Raw genomic sequence first — 21,100 nt, 5'->3', positions numbered from 1 at the left:
CAAATTTGGCCTTGGAATACGGAATGAAGCAGGGCAAAGACTAATAGAGTTTTGCCAAGAAAATGCACTGGTCATAGCAAACACCCTCTTCCAACAACACAAGAGAAGACTCTACACATGGACATCACCAGATGGTCAACACTGAAATCAGACTGATTATATTCTTTGCAGCCAAAGATGGAGAAGCTCTATATAGTCAGCAAAAACAAGACCAGGAGCTGACTGTGGCTCAGATCATGAACTCCTTATTACCAAATTCAGACTGAAATTGAAGACAGTAGGGAAAACCACTAGACCATTCAGGTATGACCTAAATCAAATCCCTTATGATTACACAGTGGAAGTGAGAAATAGATTTAAGGGCCTAGATCTGATAGATAGAGTGCCTGAAGAACGATGGAATGAGGTTCATGACATTGTACAGGAGACAGGGATCAAGACCATCCCCATGGAAAAGAAATGCAAAAAAGCAAAATGGCTGTCTGGGGAGGCCTTACAAATAGCTGTGAAAAGAAGAGAAGCAAAAAGCAAAGGAGAAAATGAAAGATATAAGCATCTGAATGCAGAGTTCCAAAGAATAGCAAGGAGAGATAAGAAAGCCTTCCTCAGTGATCAATGCAAAGAAATAGAGGAAAACAACAGAATGGGAAAGACTAGAAATCTCTCAAGAAAATTAGAGATACCAAGGGAACATTTCATGCAAACATGGGCTCGATAAAGGACAATAATGGTATGCATCTAAAAGGAGCAGAAGATATAAAGAGAGGTGGAAAGAATACACAGAAGAACTGTACAAAAAAGATCTTCACGAGCCAGATAATCACGATGGTGTGATCACTCATCTAGAGCCAGACATCCTGGAATGTGAAGTCAAGTGGGCCTTAGAAAGCATTACTACGAACAAAGCTAGTGGAGGTGATGGAATTCCAGTTGAGCTATTTCAAATCCTAAAAGATGATGCTGTGAAAGTGCTGCACTCAATATGCCAGCAAATTTGGAAAACTCAGCAGTGGCCACAGGACTGGAAAAGGTCAGTTTTCATTCCAATCCCAAAGAAAGGCAATGCCAAAGAATGCTCAAACTACCACACAATTGCACTCATCTCACACGCTAGTAAAGTAATGCTCAAAATTCTCCAAGCCAGGCTTCAGCAACACATGAACCGTGAACTTCCTGATGTTCAAGCTGGTTTTAGAAAAGGCAGAGGGACCAGAGATCAAATTGCCAACATCTGCTGGATCATGGAAAAAGCAAGAGAGTTCCAGAAAAACATCTATTTCTGCTTTATTGGCTATGCCAAAGCCTTTGACTGTGTGGATCACAATAAACTGTGGAAAATTCTGAAAGAGATGGGAATACCAGACCACCTGACCTGCCTCTTGAGAAATCTGTATGCAGGTCAGGAAGCAACAGTTAGAACTGGACATGGAACAACAGACTGGTTCCAAACAGGAAAAGGAGTATGTCAAGGCTGTATATTATCACCCTGCTTATTTAACTTATATACAGAGTACATCATAAGAAACGCCGGACTGGAAGAAACACAAGCTGGAATCAAGATGGCCGGGAGAAATATCAATAATGTCAGATATCAAGATGACACCACCCTTATGGCAGAAAGTGAAGAGGAACTAAAAAGCCTCTTGATGAAAGTGAAAGTGGAGAGTGAAAAGGTGGCTTAAGCTCAACATTCAGAAAACGAAGATCATGGCATCCGGTCCCACCACTTCATGGGAAATAGATGGGGAAACAGTGGAAACAGTGTCAGACTTTATTTTTTGGGGCTCCAAAATCACTGCAGATGGTAACTGCAGCCATGAAATTAAAAGACGCTTACTCCTTGGAAGGAAAGTTATGACTAACCTAGATAGCATATTCAAAAGCAGAGACATTACTTTGCCAACAAAGGTTCATCTAGTCAAGGCTATGGTTTTTCCTGTGGTCATGTATGGATGTGAGAGTTGGACTGTGAAGAAGGCTGAGCACCGAAGAATTGATGCTTTTGAACTGTGGTGTTGGAGGAGATCTTTAGAGTCCTTTGGACTGCAAGGAGATCCAACCAGTCCATTCTAAAGGAGATCAGCCCTGGGTGTTCTTTGGAAGGACTGATGCTAAAGCTGAAACTCCAGTACTTTGGCCACCTCATGCGAAGAATTGCCTCATTGGAAAAAGACTCTGATGCTGGGAGGGATTGGGGGCAGGAGGAGAAGGGACGACAGAAGATGAGATGGCTGGATGGCATCACTGATCGATGGATGTGAGTCTGAGTGTACTTCACGAGTTGGTAATGGACAGGGAGGCCTGGCGTGATACAGTTCATGGGTTCACAAAGAGTCGGACACGACTGAGCAACTGTACTGAACTGAAGATATTCAAGTTATTTTTAATTTAAAGCAAATTCAAACAGTCTAATGACAGCCTAAAATGATATATCCAGTATACTTTCTCCACAAAAGCTCTATGGATGGTACTGAACACAGGACTATTTACATGGTTAATGAGTTAAAACAATTTTCTATAGTCAGAGGTAGTAAAATCAAAGCTATGACATGTTTATCCCATAAAGCTATCCCAGATACAAGTTCTACCTTTTGACAGACTGTCAAGGAGTTAACCATTAAAGTAATGTATCTGGCACCACAATATCTGGCTTTTTAAAAATTCTTTTCAATAAAAACGTAACAACATTGCACTTGAGCTTTCAATTGCTTTTCTTTTTGAATGTCTCTGAACAGACACACATTTGAGTCACAGAATGCACTTAAGTTTAATGTTCCCAAAACCACAGACAAAATATTGTGCTATTTTAAATAAGTATTTTAATAGAAAGCATGGACAACAGTAAGAAACACAGAAAAATCTAGTGACTTCCTAATATATCTATAAACTGTCAGTGCTTTTAGGAAAATGTAAAAACAATATACAAAGAGAACCCCCAAATAAAGTCCCAAATGTTCTTTAATCAAATATAATTAGAAGGCACACTTAAAACAGAGAAAACTATTTCTATATGAAAGACCTATGACCAAAGCAATGTTAAAGCCATTTCCAAACAGTAATGAAGCAAAAATCTGTGGAGATGAATAATGTAATTGACATTATCAATACTGAACAGAGAGTAATAGCCTGAATGTTAACTCTAAGAAAGACTTCAAAATGATATGAAACTAAACGACTATATATATCCTACAAGGAATAAATGAGTGCAACAGAAGCGAGTTCTATTTATAATTCATAAAGATATGTTTCAATACATTTTGCCTTCAGTTTCCACAGAATAAAAAATTATATACGTTCTCCTTCACCCCCACAGAAAACGATCCCATTCTTTCCACTGGACTTGCAATTCACAATTTTCCGTTCTAACATATCACCTCTCCTACCATATCCAGATCAAGGGTATTGAAAATGTAAACCAGTCCTCTTAGTAACATACATAAGGAGTCTTTCTTTAAAAAATGAATAAAAAATAAGTAACCTTTTTTCATATTGGGAGCTAAAGCACTGTAAGAAAGGTATTCCAGTTGATGGCAGAAAGCCATAACAAGGAAACAAACTGTATATAAGCATGGGTCCATAGCCTTTGTAGCTCTGAAATAACTTATACAAAGAACTTGTATATAAATTTGGCTCACCTCAGCAATGCTTTTTCTTTAAATTACACAGAAATCTGAAATGCATTGGGTGTATGTAAGGGCAACCTGTGGCCCTGAGTAAAAATGTGTATTTAAGAGGGGAAATGTGGAAGTAATTATTACCTTGATGTATTTCCCAGAATGCACAGAATCTATCCAGCATGTCTCGCCTGGGCATTGAGGGTTTTGCAGAACACCCATGACTCTAAAAATCCAGCATTTGGCATCATGCAATCTGGGAGTTAATGATAAACCACTTTGCCCAGGCATTGTTGCTTTGGAGCCGGAACAAGTCAGTTTGCTGAGATGGACTGAAAAAAATATCTCAAACGGATGAGTCACACTATTGCTGGCTTCGACTACCCTCGGGTTGGAAATGAATAAATCAGTGTCACACGCACTTTAGAGAAATAAACAGGAACTTTTGTTTCCTTCCACTTGGAGACCAAAAAACAAGACAAAGGAAGGAGTGCTAAGTAACTGCAAAAGAAATCTAGTTGGATTTTGTGATTACTATTGGGTCTTTAAATCTTGCTCATGACTAAGCCAACATTCATATTTCCTGCTAACCAGACTTAAAAGGAAACTCTGGTCAGTATTAAGAAGAGCCCATATACCCAAGAGTGGGGCATACGTGTAAGTGGTGGGTTCCAATGGGCTAGCTACAATATAGACATATATATATATATATACATGCTTTACAAAGTAACCTGAAGTAGGGGGAGTGGGAATCCAAGTCAGAGACCTTGAGGAAATGTCCAATGTAAAACACTGATGCAAATATAGGAAAATCTCCAACTCAGAGGTGTAGAGACAGAAATACAAATTGGGCTCTGGGAGAAAAACTATATGGAAATAAGAAGGTCATAAACAACATGGAATGTCCCTATGCTTTCAGCACACACCAATGTGTATTGTGGGTTTATATTACAGGACTATAAGTGTGTGACCCGTGGAAACACTAAGCTAACCAAATAGTACAGAATCAAAAGAACTAAAAATTTACATTTGCCTTGGCTTCTGGAACAGCAGATAATAACCATGGCCTCTTCACAGCAAAGTTCTAAGATCCATTCTGCTATTTCCCATTCCTCTGTGATCATACCTCACAGATTCTCTTAAGTGAATTTAAGAATAATGGATACAAATAAAATCCTGAGCTTAAGAAGTAGACTGATTTGGACTTTCCATTCTGTACAGATCCTTGAAAGATTACATTTACTAGAAGGAAGCAAGGTTTGATTGAGTCTAGAAAAGCACATATTAACTTTCTGCTGAGAACAAATATAAAGGCCTTCTCAGATAAAGGAGAAACAGCATGTGCAAACAAATGACTGCCCAAGGAACTGGAGTAATTTATTATGGATGAACCGCAGATTATTTGTGAGGCAGGGACAGGAGGCCCAGAGAAGGCGATGGCACCCCACTCCAGTACTCTTGCCTGGAAAATCCCATGGACGGAGGAGCCTGGTGGGCTGCAGTCCATGGGGTCGCGAAGAGTCGGACACGACTGAGCGACTTCCCTTTCACTTTTCACTTTCATGCACTGGAGAAGGAAATGGCAACCCACTCCAGTGTTCTTGCATGGAGAATCCCAGGGACGGGGGAGCCTGGTGGGCTGCCGTCTATGGGGTCGCACAGAGTCAGACACGACTGAAGCAACACAACAGCAGCAGCAGACAGAAAGCCAGCTTAGAAATGTTCAGGCTTCAGCCAGATTATAAAGGAGCTAGCTAACCAGTGTTAAGGTATTTGAGCTTTACCTTTCAGGCAATGATGAGCAACTGAGAGAGAGCGTTGCAGGGGTGGGATGGAACACAGGGGTCACATCATTAAAAGTACTTGTCACAAATCTCACTCTGGCAACAAGATCAAATATAGTTTGCAAGTGGGCAAAACGAGGTACAGAAAACCAGTTAGAAAAAGGTTATTCCAACAGATCAGCAAAAAAATAAAAATAAAAATTATGGAATAAACAGCGACAGTAGAAGAGAAGATGGATTCACGAATATTCAGGGCAAAGTGTGGCAGTACTTACGGAGATGGAACTTCAAGGGGAGTGATATTTTTTGGTCAGAGGTTTTGGAATACAGTAGGAAAGGCAGATTTGTCAAGAGGGAGATAAACATAGGTTTAGTTTTTTAAATGATGTGGTTGTAGAACATCTGGGCGGATTTGCCTGGGATCAGAATCAATTGTTGCTTTCAGAAATTCTGTTATTCAGTTGGCTTTGTGTTACAAGTGACACAACTCCAACTCAAACTAGTTCAAAATAAACCAAATAAAAAAATGTATTGGCTTTTCCAAGAGGCACAACTAGATTCAGGGATCTAAACACCATCCTGAGGACTATCTCTCTCATGTCTCCTTCTGTTTGACTTCAATTTCAGAGGCTTTTTTCATGAGGCACCAAGATGACTACAGACAGCCCTAATCCAACATGCTCTGGATTCCTGAGAAAAAGAACATACTCTTCCCAACATCTGTCAGCACTTCTGGACTCTGATTAGCCCCGTTTGCCACCAGTCATGTTGCCAGGGCAGGAGACACTCAGATTGTCCAATCCTAAGTCATGTCCCCAGGACCCAGAAACCAGATCCCGGGTAAGGCCCCTGGAGTGACCATGCCCCAAGAACCACATGGGGTGCAGAAGGGTGCATCTCTGCTGGAAGAACAGTTCTCAGTGGCAAGTTTTGGTCCTACTGGAACGCAATCTAACCATAAGAATGTGATGAGATATGAGATACTATACCTTTAAAGATCTGAAAGTTTTGATACCAAACACTGTTATCGTAAGTAATACTATAACTGTCACACAATGACTATAAGGCAATTAGTTTTTCTGGCAGATATGATTGAATTACTAGACACTGGAGAAAAGCAATGAAGAGGACATTAAAATGCATGAAGAAGATATCTCCCTTCTGAGCAAGTCCTGCCTTCAAAGGCTCCAGGGCTAGGTCTCATGCTATAGGGGAATCAACACATTTCTCAAATACCAAAATACAATTTTTTTCTTTCTGACCTTTAAAGGAAGGTTTTACCAAGTTCAATAACTAATTGGACCAATAAAGTTATTTGGGAGGAAGGTATGGGACACCACCGCACCCCCCCACACACACACACACACACACACACAGGATGTGTGTCTTGGGAGTGAGTCACACAAGTGGAGAAAAATCACGGTTTCTTCCCTGGGAGTCAGGGAATGGAGCTGCTTCTATTTAAGCCAGTTGACTCAAATCACTGCAAGTAGGTGTTGAGTCAGACTGGATGCTCCAAACAACTAAACATCATCCCTCCCCGTCCTGGGGTAATACAGCTTTGGGAAGTGCTTAGAACTGCCAGGAAATTCTGAGCTAGAAAAGTAAGAGAGTGGGAGGAGATCTTGCCATCCCGGCACTGGGGGAACTTTACCAGGTCAGAACTGCTTTAGGCTTGGGTAATTCTGGTGACTGCCCTGGCAGCCTGGGTGCTGGACCAGCTTCTGCCTTGCCCTGTGTCAACAGATCCAGGTGGCTACTGGGGTTTACAGGGATTGATGCAGCCTGAGAGATCAACACCTCTTGCACCTCAGCTGCGGGGCAAGTGCAAAAGCAGGTTCTAAGGGCCTTAGTGGGAACCTGGAAGGCTCATGACTATAGCCTGATATATGTGTATGTTCTCAGTCAGTCAGTCATATCCCAATCTTTGTGAATCCATGGACTGTGTAGCCTGCCAGGCTTCTCTGTCCATGGGATTCTCCAGGCAAGAACACTGGAGTGGGCTGCCACTTCCTTCTCTGGGGGATCTTCCAGACCCAGGGATCAAACCCTTGTCTCCTGTATCTCCTACACTGGCAGTAGATTCTTTACCACTGAGCCACCAGGGAAGCCCCATAGTCTGATATATAACTTTAAAATTCTCAGACATGCCTAGTGCAAGCCTCAGGCCCTGCAAATATTAGGGGCAGTCCTGCCTTTAGCTTTATTAATGCAAAGGTTTTCATAGTTTAATAAATAATAAATTTAAGGTGAATCTAATTTTGATCCTGGTGCAAAGACAAGTGGTTCCCAAAAGAAGGTTTACTGATTCTAAAAGAATAAAATAGTTCCAACTTACTGGATTTGCCTTGTAAGATGGTTTGCCCTTTCTATTCATATAGGGTGATTAACCACAGGGGACATTAACAAAGTGGTTTTTATATTCTGCTTGATTTTACTTACTATGAGTATTTCAAAAGTTTGTGCTTGTGCTGTTATTTTTCAATATTTATTTTGGTATTTTTATGGCATGAAATGGAGAAGGAAATGGCAACCCATTCCAGTATTCTAGCCTAGAGAATTCCATGGACACCGGAGCCTGGTGGGCTGCTGTCCATAGGGTCACACCGAGTCAGACATGACTAAAGTGACTTAGCATGCATGCATTGGAGAAGGAAATGGCAACCCACTTCAGTATTCTTGCCTGGAGAACCCCAGGGACAGAGGAGCCTGGTGGGCTGCCGTCTGTGGGTTCGCACAGAGTCAGACATGACTGAAGCAACTTAGCAGCAGCAGCATGGTATGAAATGGGTTTAAGGATTTAGGTGAAATCTCTATCATTCCACCTGTAAGAAAAAAATGGATTGACCTATGAGTGCTCATGGAATAAGAACAAAGTGGGTTCTAGTTCCAGTCACCTTTTTAGTCACCTGTTACAGTACTTTTTCTAAGTGGTCACTTGCCTGCTGCCCATTAGCCAGTCTGTGGCCTAGATACACAGCAGCTAGCAGCTTCACCTCCTTGGGAAGCCCATTTCCTGACATGCTCCCTTTGGTTGCAGGATTCTAGACTGTCTTCAAAGGCCTTGGCCCTGGGCTTCGTCAGAGCTTGAAAATGGGAAGGAGCAATAAATACACAGGATACGTCAATTTACAATGTTACTTTAAAAAGTATCCCCAGATACAGTAAATGGATTTGGTGCTAGGCTAATGGATAATAGAATAATTTTACAAATAAAATATGAAAGAGGAATAGGTTGCTTTGAGAGAATGTGTTTTGACAGGTAGTTTCCAACATGGCAGAGTGTGTTAAAGATTTTAAAGCTATTTGAGTCCTGTTGATGTTTTCGGTTTTCGTTAACCTCAAAAACAGATGTCTGAAAAGTCTTATTGTGCTTTCCTCCAAATGTGTAGAGGAAGAGTGTCTGCAGAGCACAGATTACCTCAGCCCTATCCTGTGAGTCTGCCTTCAGTTGTGTTCTTTATAGTCTGTGTGGTACATAAACTTTTTTTGGAAGGTGGGAGGAGACAGTAGCTAAAGTGAAATAAGGGTCTTACCATGAGAACTTTTATTACAACTTCCTCTGTGATTGAGCAGAATCCAAAAGGGATAGAAAACATTTTGCCAAAGAAAGCTTTTGAAGCTTTTCTGACCAATAAAAAGGTTTAATTTTGATAGCCACTGGGTTAAAAAAAAAAAGGCTTTCTGGTAACCAGTCCACACATCTAAGTGCTGTAAAATCAAACAAATTTGGGTTCAGATTAAACTGTATTCTTATTAGCTTTGTGTCCTCAAAGGAAAGAGGGCATTATTCATAGATTAGAGAATAAAGTCCAAACCAATAGGGAAATTCTGAGGAAGAATTAACTACAGCGCAGAGCCTGACATGTAGTAGGTAATCAATACCAGTCATATGTATGTACATCTGACCATGATTTCTCATTTTCAAATATCAGTGCTAATAAATCATTGTACTTGGCATCTGACACATGTACCCACTTTTAAAAAGCAGAGGTACATCTGTAAGATTACTGGAATGCAAACAATATTAATGAATTATAATTTTATACCATGGAATTGACTATATTTTAATAAATATATATATTGAAAGAAATGGCTATAATATAGCATTTTCCCATTTCATTAAAACTTTCTTAATATTATCTTAATAGAAATATACATAGTGAATAAATTAAAATCTTCAGTTTCATTCCAGTTATTTTGGAATTAAGATATTGCTTTTCTCCAACTGCTTTATTACATATTATTAAACTTTCACTTCTAACCACTTAGATTTTCCTCAGGTCTCATTTAGTAAATGAATTTTAACATGTTCCAAAATAAACGAGTTTATTATCCTTTCTTGTCTCTTACCTCAAAAGAGCTATGGCTTTTGATTTTGCTATTCCTGTTAACAGTACCATTTTTTTTTTCACATCACAGAAGCTTAAATCCCCCTCCTCCCTTTAACTTATCTGAACTGCTGCTTTTGTGCCACATACTTTATACACATTTTATATATATGCACACACATGTATATATGCATGATAGCTAGCATATATATGTAGAGCCAGCATATGTGTGTGTATACACATAAATAAGCTAGCTCTCATGTGGCTAACTCTCCATATATATGCTAGCTATCCTGTGTATGTGGGAGATGGGTATCCGAAACTAGTATTTGTTCAGTGGTTACTATACAAGAAACGCAGAATCTGTGTTACACATTACAGGAGTATTTATGCCTTTATTCGAATCTTCCAATGGTTCTAGGAAATAGATCCAATTACTTATATTTTACAGATAAGGAAAGCTTTTCTGGAACTTATTTGAGTTCAAACAAATAGGAAAGGCAAAAGCTGGGGTTTCAAATTGTGATCAGTCTGTTTCCAGAATCTGAAGCCTCGCCACCTATGTTTTCTCATTATCTATGTCGTCTCTTTATTACAGTGCCACTCATGTCCTCAAATGCTTATTAACCTCTATTACATTCCCCTCCACGTGTTTCTCTACTGTGCTTCATCCCTCCATGCAATTTACATCTCACCACGACTCATTTTCCTGAAACAAGACTCCAATCTTATCATTCTTCCACTTAAAAATTGCTAATAGTCTCTTATTGCTAATTTCCTCTGTTACCTTTCTTTCATTACTGTATTAATCAGAGCTGTCCAGAGAAACTGACCCTATAGGCTGTGTATATATAGAAAGACATTTATTTTAAGGAAATAGCCCATGCAATTGTGAAGTCCAGCAAGTTCAACTATTTGCATAGTGGACTGAAAGGCTGAACACCAAGCCATGAGCTGATTGTACGGTTAAGTCTGAAAGGCTATGAGGCTGCAGACTCAGGGCAGGCTGTTTGCTGAAGAATTTCCTCTTGCCAGGGGAGGTTAGCCCTTGGTTTAGTTCAGGCCTTCAACTGACTGGATGACAGTTACTCACCTGATGGAAGGCAATCTGCTTCCCTCAGAATCAACTGATTTACATGTAACTTTTATCCAGAGTAATTTTTGACCAAATATTTAAGCACACTGGCCTAGTCAAGTTGATACATAAAGTTAACCATCATGATTGCTATTACTATACAACAAGTTTTTCATCATTCAGCAAAACTGGGTATTTGTGGGTCCCCAAAACCAACCCAGATAATCACAATGCTGTGATCGATCACATAGAGCCACACATCCTGGAATGTGAAGTTAAGTGGGCCTTAGGAAGCATCACTATAAACAAAGCTAGTGGAGGTGATGGAATTCCAGTTGAGCTATTTCAAATCCTAAAAGATGATGCTGTGAAAGTGCTGCACTCAGTATGCCAGCAAATTTGGAAAACTCAGCAGTGGCCACAGGACTGGAAAAGGTCAGTTTTCATTCCAGTCCCAAAGAAAGGCAATGCCAAAGAATGCTCAAACTACTGCACAATTCCACTCATCTCACATATTAGTGAAGTAATGCTCAAAATTCTCCAAACCAGGTTTCAGCAATATGTGAACTGTAAACTTTCTGATTTTCAAGCTGGTTTTAGAAAAGGCAGAGGGACCAGAGATCAAATTGCCAACATCTTCTGGATCATAGAAAAAGCAAGAGTTCCAGGAAAATATCTATTTCTGTTTCATGGACTATGCCAAAGCCTTTGACTGTGTGGATCACAATAAACTGTGGAAAATTCTTCAAGAGATGGGAATACCAGAGCACCTGACCTGCCTCTTGAGAAATCTCTATGCAGGTCAGGAAGCAACAGTTAGAACTGGACATGGAACAACAGACTGGTTCCAAATAGGAAAAGGCATACATCAAGGCTGTATATTGTCACCCTGCTTATTTAACTTATATGCAGAGTACATCATGAGAAACGCTGGGCTGGAAGAAGCACAAGCTGGAATCAACATTGCGGGGAGAAATATCAATAACCTCAGATATGCAGATGACACCACCCTTATGGCAGAAAGTGAAGAAGAACTAAAGAGCCTCTTGATGAAAGTAAAAGAGGAGAGCGAAAAAGTTGGGTTAAAGCTCAACATTCAGAAAACTAAGATCATGGCATCTGGTCCCAAAACTTCATGGTAAATAGATGGGGAAACAGTGGTTGACTTTATTGTTTTGGGCTCCAAAATCATTGCAGATGGTGACTGCAGCCATGAAATTAAAAGACGCTTACTCCTTGGAAGGAAAGTTATGACCAACCTAGACAGCATATTAAAAAGCAGAGACATTACTTTGTCAACAAAGGTTCATCTAGTCAAGGCTATGGTTTTTCCAGTGGTCATGTATGGGCGTGAGATTTGGACTATAAAGCTGAGCACCAAAGAACTGATGCTTTTGAACTGCGGTGTTGGAGAAGACTCTTGAGAGTCTCTTGGATGGCAGGGAGATCCAACCAGTCCATCCTAAAGGAAATCAATCCTGAGTATTCATTGGAAGGACATCATGATGTTGAAGCTGAAACTCCAATACTTTGGCCACCTGATGTGAAGAGCTGACTCATTTGAAAAGACACTGATGCTGGGAAAGATTGAAGGCAGGAGGAGAAGGGGACGACGGAGGATGAGATGGTTGGATGGCATCCCCGACTCAATGGACGTGAATTTGGGTAAACTCTGGGAGTTGGTGATGGACAGCGAGGCTTGGCGTGCGGCGGTCCATGGGGTCGCAAAGATTCAGACACGACTGAGTGACTGAACTGAACTGAAAAACCAACTCATTCTTCTCCATCTTCTTTCCATGGTGCTATTCCAGTTTAATAGCTCATTCCTGCCTTTTGCCTCAATATTTAGTAAAAGCCGTGAATGAGTAAGAAAGAAATGAAAAGCACCCGTCCAAAACAAAGTGAGTACCGCCTGAAGTCATAAGGCTTCAACAATGTTAACCCACAAGAGGGAGGGAATATATGTATACTTATAGCTGATTCACGTTGTTGTACAGTAGAAACTTAAATACAACAGTGTAAAGCAAGTATACTCCTATTTAAAAATGTAATCCCAGTCAGTTATTAATACCATTAATAACTGAATGGTGTTAAAAGTTCTTTCGCCCCTAGTGACTAAAAGTCACTTGCTGCTTCTATGCCTAATGATCTTGGCCATACCACTTGGAGGTAGAGAAACATTAAATTTATAAGGTATACTGTAAAGTACACATACACAGTCAACACAGATCTCCCAGTTTTTCTGCTCGAGTTTACAAAATCCTCTTTTATGGCCATCATTAAAAAATCTACAAATAATTAATGCTAGAGAAGGTGGGAAGAAAAGCAAACCCTCCTACCAGGTTGGGGGGAATGTAAATTGATGCAGTTACCATGGAAAACAGTATTCTGTTGCTGCTGCTAAGTTGCTTCAGTCGTGTCCGACTCTGTGCGACCCCACAGACGGCAGCCCACCAGGCCCTCCAGTCCCTGGGATTCTCCAGGCAAGAACACTGGAATGGGTTGCCATCTCCTTCTCCAATGCACGGAAGTGAAAAGTGAAAGTGAAGTCATGTCCGACTCTTAGCGACCCCATGGACTGCAGCCTACCAGGCTCCTCTGTCCATGGGTTTTCCAGGCAAGAGTACTGGAGTGGGTTGCCACTGCCTTCTCCAGAAAAACCGTATGGAAGTTCTTTAATAAACTAAAAGTACAGTTGTCATATGATTCAGCAATATCACTCCCAGGCACATATGCCGAGAAAACTCTAATTTGAAAAGATAAATGCACCTCATTGTTCATAGCAGCACTATTGACAGTAGCCAAGACATGGAAGCAACCTAAATATCCACTGACAAATAAATGGATAAAGAATGTGGGACATATATTCAATGAAATATTAGTCATAAAAATAGAATGAAATGATACCATTTGCCACAACATAGATGGAACTAGAGATCATACTAAGTAAGCCAAAGAAAGACAAATATCATATGATACTACATATATGCAGAAACTTAAATTATAAAAATATACTTAATTTGTAAAACAAATACTCACAGGCTTTGAAAACAAATTTATGGCTATCAAAGGGGAAACTTGAGGAGAGGAATAAATTAAGATCTTGAAATTCACACATACACACTATTATATAGAATATGGATAAATAGCAAGATTCTGGCTTAAAGCTCAACATTAAGAAAATTAAGATCGTGGCATCCAGTCCCATCACTTCATGGCAAATAGATGGGGAAACAGTGGCTGACTTTATTTTTGGGGGGCTCCAAAATCACTGCAGATGATGACTGCAGCCATGAAATTAAAAGACGCTTACTCTTTGGAAGGAAAGTTATGACCAACCTAGACAGCATATTAAAAAGCAGAGACATTACTTTGCCAACAAAGTCCGTATAGTCAAGGCTATGGTTTTTCCAGTGGTCATGTATGGATGTGAGAGTTGGACTGTGAGGAAGGCTGAGCGCCGAAGAATTGATGCTTTTGAACTGTGGTGTTGGAGAAGACTCTTGAGAGTCCCTTGGACTGCAAGGAGATCCAACCAGTCCATCCTAAAGGGGATCAGTCCTGGGTGTTCATTGGAAGGAGTGATGTTGAAGCTGAAACTCCAATACTTTGGCCACCTGATGCGAAGAGCTGACTCATTGGAAAAGACCCTGATGCTGAGAAAGATTGAGGGTAGGAGGAGAAGGGGACGACAGAAGATGAGATGGTTGGATGGTATCACCACCTCAATGGACATGAGTTTGGGTAAACTCTGGGAGCTGTTGATGGACAGGGCGGCCTGGCGTGCTGCAGTTCATGGAGTCGCAAGGAGTCGGACATTACTGACTGAACTGAACTGATGGTATACCACAGAAAATTATAGTCAATATCTTAAAGTAAATTATAAAAGAAAAATAATATTAAAAAGAATATATATAAAACACATATACTATATACCAGAAACTAACACATTGTAAAACTGTAATCCATAAATCAATGTCTCTTTTCCTTTCTTTGATAAAGTCCCTGAGATCCCAAGCAGATGATTTACATCTCAAAAACACAAGAAGAGAAATACCAATTCCTTTCAGAAAGCTCATTTCCTCTCATGGCATATACAGAAATCAGTCTTAGAAAGTCAAGATTCCCATCTTGGTCATTTTTCAGGGATTTTCTTTTTTCCATTTCTAAATCACCAATTCAGTTTAACAAATAACAGTAATAGACAATAATACATATCATTCCCTCCCATTCCCACACCTTACTTTCTGAGGAACATGATCAGCATTCAAGCTTCACCTGGTCTGTGAGCTCAGCACTGGTGGTCTTAATATAAAAAGCAGCAACCAGACCACACCTGTGGCCACTTTTTCCCACTGTAATGGCGGCCACATCTCTCCAACAGCCTGAGGGTATCTGAGTCCTCTGTACTCCCTGGGTGGTCTCCTTTCATCAAGGACAGCTATCATCCAGCCCACATCAGTAGGTGGTCACCCTCAGATTTCCCACCCCGCCCCCCGACAACCTTCAGGCCCCAGGTGTTAGTGCAGGGCCCCCACAACTTCCCTTTCCTGACCGTTTCCAGCGCTCCCAGGAGCTTCCTTGGTCTCCTGGCTGTGCAGTCAATTGTTGGGCTGCGTCCCACAGGCCTGCGAGCCCAGTCCCTGCCCAGCTTTGAGACCAAAATAGAGCCTGGAGTTGGTGACAGAGAGGTCAAACTTACACGTCTGAAGCAAAGTCCTGGAGGGACACCTCACAGTGCGCGGCATAGGCCTGTGGGCAGTGCCCAGCAGCAGGCTTCGGTCCCGCCGGGAGGGGGAGGGTACCAGTTGCAGGGGGGATTGATATCTGGTTGGCTCCTTGGTTACCAGGGAAACTAGCGGAGGCCCGCTGCCCCTCACTGCCCCTTAAATAGGCTATCAGGTGGAGATGTTCTGATCTAAAGGTCAGAACAGTCATTAGCTAGGGCTGAGGCAAGTATGTAGGAAGGTCAGTCAGGTGAGTAGGGTGTAGGCTAAGTAGGTACTGGTAGAAGAAGGGACTGGCAGAAAGCAAGAGAATAGCCATCTTGGGTGGCCAGCTCATACCTACCAATGTACAGGGTCTGCCTTCTTGATCCATTTTTCATGGTATGCCTCAAACATAACACAACTGCCGAGACTTGCTAAAATCTGTTTAGAAAAATAGAAAAGAAATAGGAAGGAAAGCTAAAAGAAACTAAAAGAAAAAAAATAAGAACTTGGATGAGGCAGAGACAGTGTGGGAAATAAACTTAAAAAAATTTGAAACTGGGAATTCCCTGGTGGTCCAGTGGTTAGGGCTTTGAGCTTCCACTGTAGGAAGGCACAGTTTGATCCCTAGTTGGGAACCAGGTTCCCGCAAAAAAAACAAAACCAAAAAAACACTGAAACTTTTGAATTGAAGGGTAATGGTTTCAAATCATGTTTGTCTAACTTCTTTCATGAGATATCCCTAATGGTGGAACAGGATGGGCTAGGATGGTTACAGTGAAATTTTCTGTATCTTTAAATGTTATAATCATGTCAGGACTTAACCCCACACCCAATCTATGTCAGTCACAGACTCTAGCAGAAATAATTCGCTCTGGTGTACATCCTAAATGATAAATGCACTCACATATACACTGAACACAGTCATAAATGTTATATCTGTCAGGGTCCTTTAACTATAACACTGATTTTATGAGAGTGGAAGTTAAGAGGCTTACATACTTTGTGGGGGCTTCCCAGGTGGTGCTAGTGGTAAAGAACCTGCCTGCCAATGCAGGAGATACAGGAGACTTAGGTTCAATCCCTGGGTCGGGAAGATGCCCTAGAAGAGGGCATGGCAACTCATTCCAGTATTCTTGCCTGGAGAATGCTATGGACAGAGGAGCCTGGTGGGCTATAGTTCAAAGAGTCGGACACAACTGAAGCGACTTAGCATGCTCACACATTGTCTGTGATCATTTGTGAGCCATCAGATCTAGGTTACCTGACAACCAAGTTGCTATAGGTTTTAGTATACTGAAAAAGTTCTTAGATAATCACAGCCTTGTGCTTGATTTTTCCCTCCTGAGAATTTAGCTAGTTGTTTTCCTACACCAGGAGAATACTGTGAGGAAAGTAATTTCTTAATAAACGAATATGACTTAGAACACAGAAGTGCAAGTTTTAACACAAAGACTCAGTGAGGTATTATTTAAAGTCAGCTGTAACTACTATACGAAAAGTGATTCCACGTGTTAACGTTCAATAAGTATAGAGAAAAGTCTTTTGACTCTCACTCAAAATGTCCTTAAGTGCAGTGGTCCCCAAGCTTTTTGGCACCAGGAACTGGTTTTGCAGAAGACAATTTTTCTGTGGGCCAGTGGGGAGAGGGGTGGGCGATGGTTTCAGGATGATTTAAACCTATTACTTTTATTGTGCACTTTATTTCTGTTATTATTACATGAGCTCACCTCAGATCACCAGGCGTTAGATCTTGGAAGTTGGGGACCCCTGTTTATATGTGTTTCAACTGTTTTCGATGACGTTTAGATCCAAATGAAAAAAAAATGTAGATTTAGGTGTACAATCTACATATGATTAATTACATGAAAGAATCAGTGAAGAAATGACAATTTCCAAATACCATGAGAATTAAGGTTTAAAATGTTTCGGAAATTATTTTAATTTTCACAAAATATATTGGTCATTTCAATTTTAAATTTCATTATTTAAGCATAATTGAATGGATTACTTTATATTTTCACAAAATAGGCATTTGAAAAACAGTCCTTATTAAATGACCATCACTTAAACATTAGAAACTCTTACAGATATTCACGTTTAGGAAAAAGACATTACTAATCAAAGCTTCATAGGACCTTTTTTTTTTTTGGTCTCTCAAGGTTTTAAATCATTTTCATAAGAAACATGATTTGGGGCACCTGAGTTCTATCTTTGCCAACAAACCTACAGTTCACAATAAGATCCTGAAAAAAAAAAAGTATCATTTCCCCTCACTTCGGCATGTTACAAACAAGAAATAAATTTCCTGCAGTTCTTCCTATAATTGTTTACTTTTGTTCTCATATTAAAAAAAAAAGTAAACTTACATGACAGTGTAGTGTGGGGACAAGAGGGCTGGAAGAGAAAGCACACCAGAGGTATTTATTATACAAACAATAACTTTCTGGAAATCTGCTTCTTCATCTGGACTCTAAAGTGGTAAAGAATAGAGAACCACTGTTCAGTGGAACTGTCTGCAAAGATGAGTAGGTAATACTCTGCTGTGTGCCATACAGCAGCTACCAGCCACCCAGGTGGGGCTATTCAAGAACTCAAAATGTAGCTACTTTTACAAAAGGATACATTTTTCTCATTTCATTTAATTTTCTTTAATTTTAAAAAGCCCCATGTGGCTACTGACAATTGTGGACAGTGCATGACGACAATCCATAGAGCCTCCTGATTCAATTCTCTTTTGATTCTGTATAGTAACATTTAGTTCTAGCCACACAACCAAATAGGTTGGAAACTTACATCTCTACAGAAATCTGTTAAAGTCAGAATGTAAAACTGACAATGGGATTTTCTTGGAAACATCTAAATTCTTATTTGCATAAGATATTATTGTATGAAAAAATTATTTCATAATTAACAATGAGGACAAATGCATTGGAAATGCTTTTCAGTGTGAGGACAGGGAATGAACTCTCTGTTGGACAAGGGTCAAGTCATAAATCACATTTGTGGCTGTGTCACTCTGGCCATGTCACTTTCTTCCTATTGAGGCAGGAGGTAGATGTCCTCCCCTTGCCGGGGTAAAGTAACTGGAGATTCATTCCCTGTGGACAAATACTCCAAGATGAGAATGGCAGGACAATTGAGAGGGGAGGCTGGGCCCTGTCTAGATAGAAGATAAGAGACTACCCACTCCTCATTCTCAAAGACAGGAGACCTGCTTACCTACACACGCACAGAAAGCCTCCTTGGAAGTCAAAGGGGAGCGAAACTAAGTGATGGTTACTACCCATAGGCCTCTTTGGTAGAATCCATCTTGGCTAAGAGATGCGTGCCCACACACGGGAGGATCCTGAGATAGACCAAATATGGACTGTGAACCAGGCAAATCAAAATAATTGGCCAAAGGAAAACTGGAAGAAATGCCCCAAATAAGTGATTTAAACTGTCATGAGGGTGCAACTCAGTGATTCTCTGAGTCTGCCCATGTATCTATCCACAAGTACTGTACTCTTTTTCCTCCTAATAAAGACTTTACTTGTTTCACTATTTTCATATTTATGGGAATCCTTTTTCTACAAAGCCAAAGAGCCAGGGCCTTTTCACTGGCCACTGGTCTAATGGTCAGGGTTTGCTCTTCTCACTGCCATGACCCAACCTCAGTCTCTGGATGGGGAACCGAAGCCCCACTTCAATCTGCTTCGGGCTGAGGTCACCAGAGATTAGTACCTTAAATTCTACATCAGCAAAACAGAGCCAAAAATAAATATTTTATCTGTGTTATTATGAGCACCAAACAGGATAATATGTGTTAAATATCTAGCACATTCTTTAGCATATAGCAGAACTTCAAGAGAGTGTATTTGCCTCCCCAACATTTTTTAAAAGTTAATTAAAAAAATACTTTCTATACAATCTTTATGATAGTCTGGAAGGTAATCAATTGTTTTCATTTCTTATTGGATTTGATTTTGTTTCTTAAACAAAAATTAAATAGCCACAAACAACAGCAATTAAAAAAAAAAGCACAAAGTGAAGTATAAATCACAAATCAAAGCAGGGTGGAGTTCAAACACTGAACAAAAGAAAAATACTCTTCACCTTGAAGTCCCTATCTATCAAACCAGCAACTTAGCGGATTTATCCATGCACTGTTGGTTCTGGCAAAGAAGCCATAATCTTTTTTTTTTTTTTTTATTCCATTCTCATCTCCCTTTGTTCCCTGCTAATTTCTAAGTCTTGCCTCTGGCAATGTTGGCTCCCATCCTCCCAAGGAGACCCTGACATTTAGGAAAAAAAATCTCTTGGCTTCCCAGGTGGCTCAGATGGCAAAGAATCCACCTGCAATTCAGGAAACTTGGGTTTGATCCCTGGGTTGGGAAGACATCCTGGCGAAGGGAATGGCAACCAATTCCATTATTCTTGCCTGGAGAATTCCACAGATCTACAAGCCTGGTGGGCTATAGTTCATGGGGTCACAAAGAGTTGGACATGACGGAATGACTTTCACTTCACTTCACTCACTGGGGAGGCCAGGTTGCCAGTGGCTCCATGCCCCGGCAGTCTCTGCCAAATATGTGGGAGCAACTTCCTGCTCTGTATGGGCTGTGCCCAGGCACCCATAGTGCCAGCAGCTGTGTGGGGTCTGTTCTCACCACGGGCCTCTCATTCACTGCTGAAGCATTCTTGGAAAGTCAAGTTCTAAAGCTAAACAAACAGATAAATTTTGCAACACTATGCATTGACATTTTATAGCATGGTGGTGTGGAGGCTTCAGGGGAAGTAAAAACACTACCACTAATGGTTTTTTTTTATGATGATGATACGTAGAACTCGTGAAATAGAGTCATTCCCTTGTGAGTTCTTTCTTGGTTTAAATCTTCTCTTCCTAGTTTGAATTTTAGGCATAGAAGTAAGAATTTTTAAGAAGTCCATTCTTATTAAAGGATATTTTTCTCTCCTTAATTTTTTTCCCCCTCCTTCCTCTTCTTTTTAATTTTATTTTTAATTGGAGAATAATTACTTTACAATATAGTGATGGTTTTTGCCATATATCAACATGAATCAGCCACAGGCATCCACGTGTCCCTTCCTTCTTAAACTTCTCTCCCACATCCCTCCCGATCCCACCCCTCTAAGTTGTCACAGAGCACCAGCTTTGGGTTCCCTGTATCATACAGCAAATTCCCACTATCTATCTATTTTACATATGGTAATGTATATGTTTCAATACTATTCTCTCAAGTCATCCCACCCTCTCCTTCCTGCACTGTGACCCTAAGTCTGTTCTTTATGTCTGCATCTACCTTGCTGCCCTGAAAATAGGATTGTCTGTTCCATCTTTCTGGATCCCATACATATGCATTAATAGATGGTATTTGTCTTTCTCTTTCTGAATTAAATTCACTCTGTATAACAGGCACTAGGTGTATCCATCTCATTAGAACTGACTCAAATGTGGTCCTTTTTAGAGCTGAGTAATATTCCATTGTGTATGAAAATGAAAGTGAAGTGTTAGTCACTCAGTCGTGTCTGACTCTTTGTGACCCCATGAACTGTCCATGGAATTCTCCAGGCAAGAATACTGGAG

The sequence above is a fragment of the Bubalus kerabau genome, chromosome 8 (assembly GCF_029407905.1).
Source record: "Bubalus kerabau isolate K-KA32 ecotype Philippines breed swamp buffalo chromosome 8, PCC_UOA_SB_1v2, whole genome shotgun sequence".
NCBI classification, from domain to species: domain Eukaryota; kingdom Metazoa; phylum Chordata; class Mammalia; order Artiodactyla; family Bovidae; genus Bubalus; species Bubalus kerabau.
Note: the sequence above shows the minus strand (reverse complement) of the source record.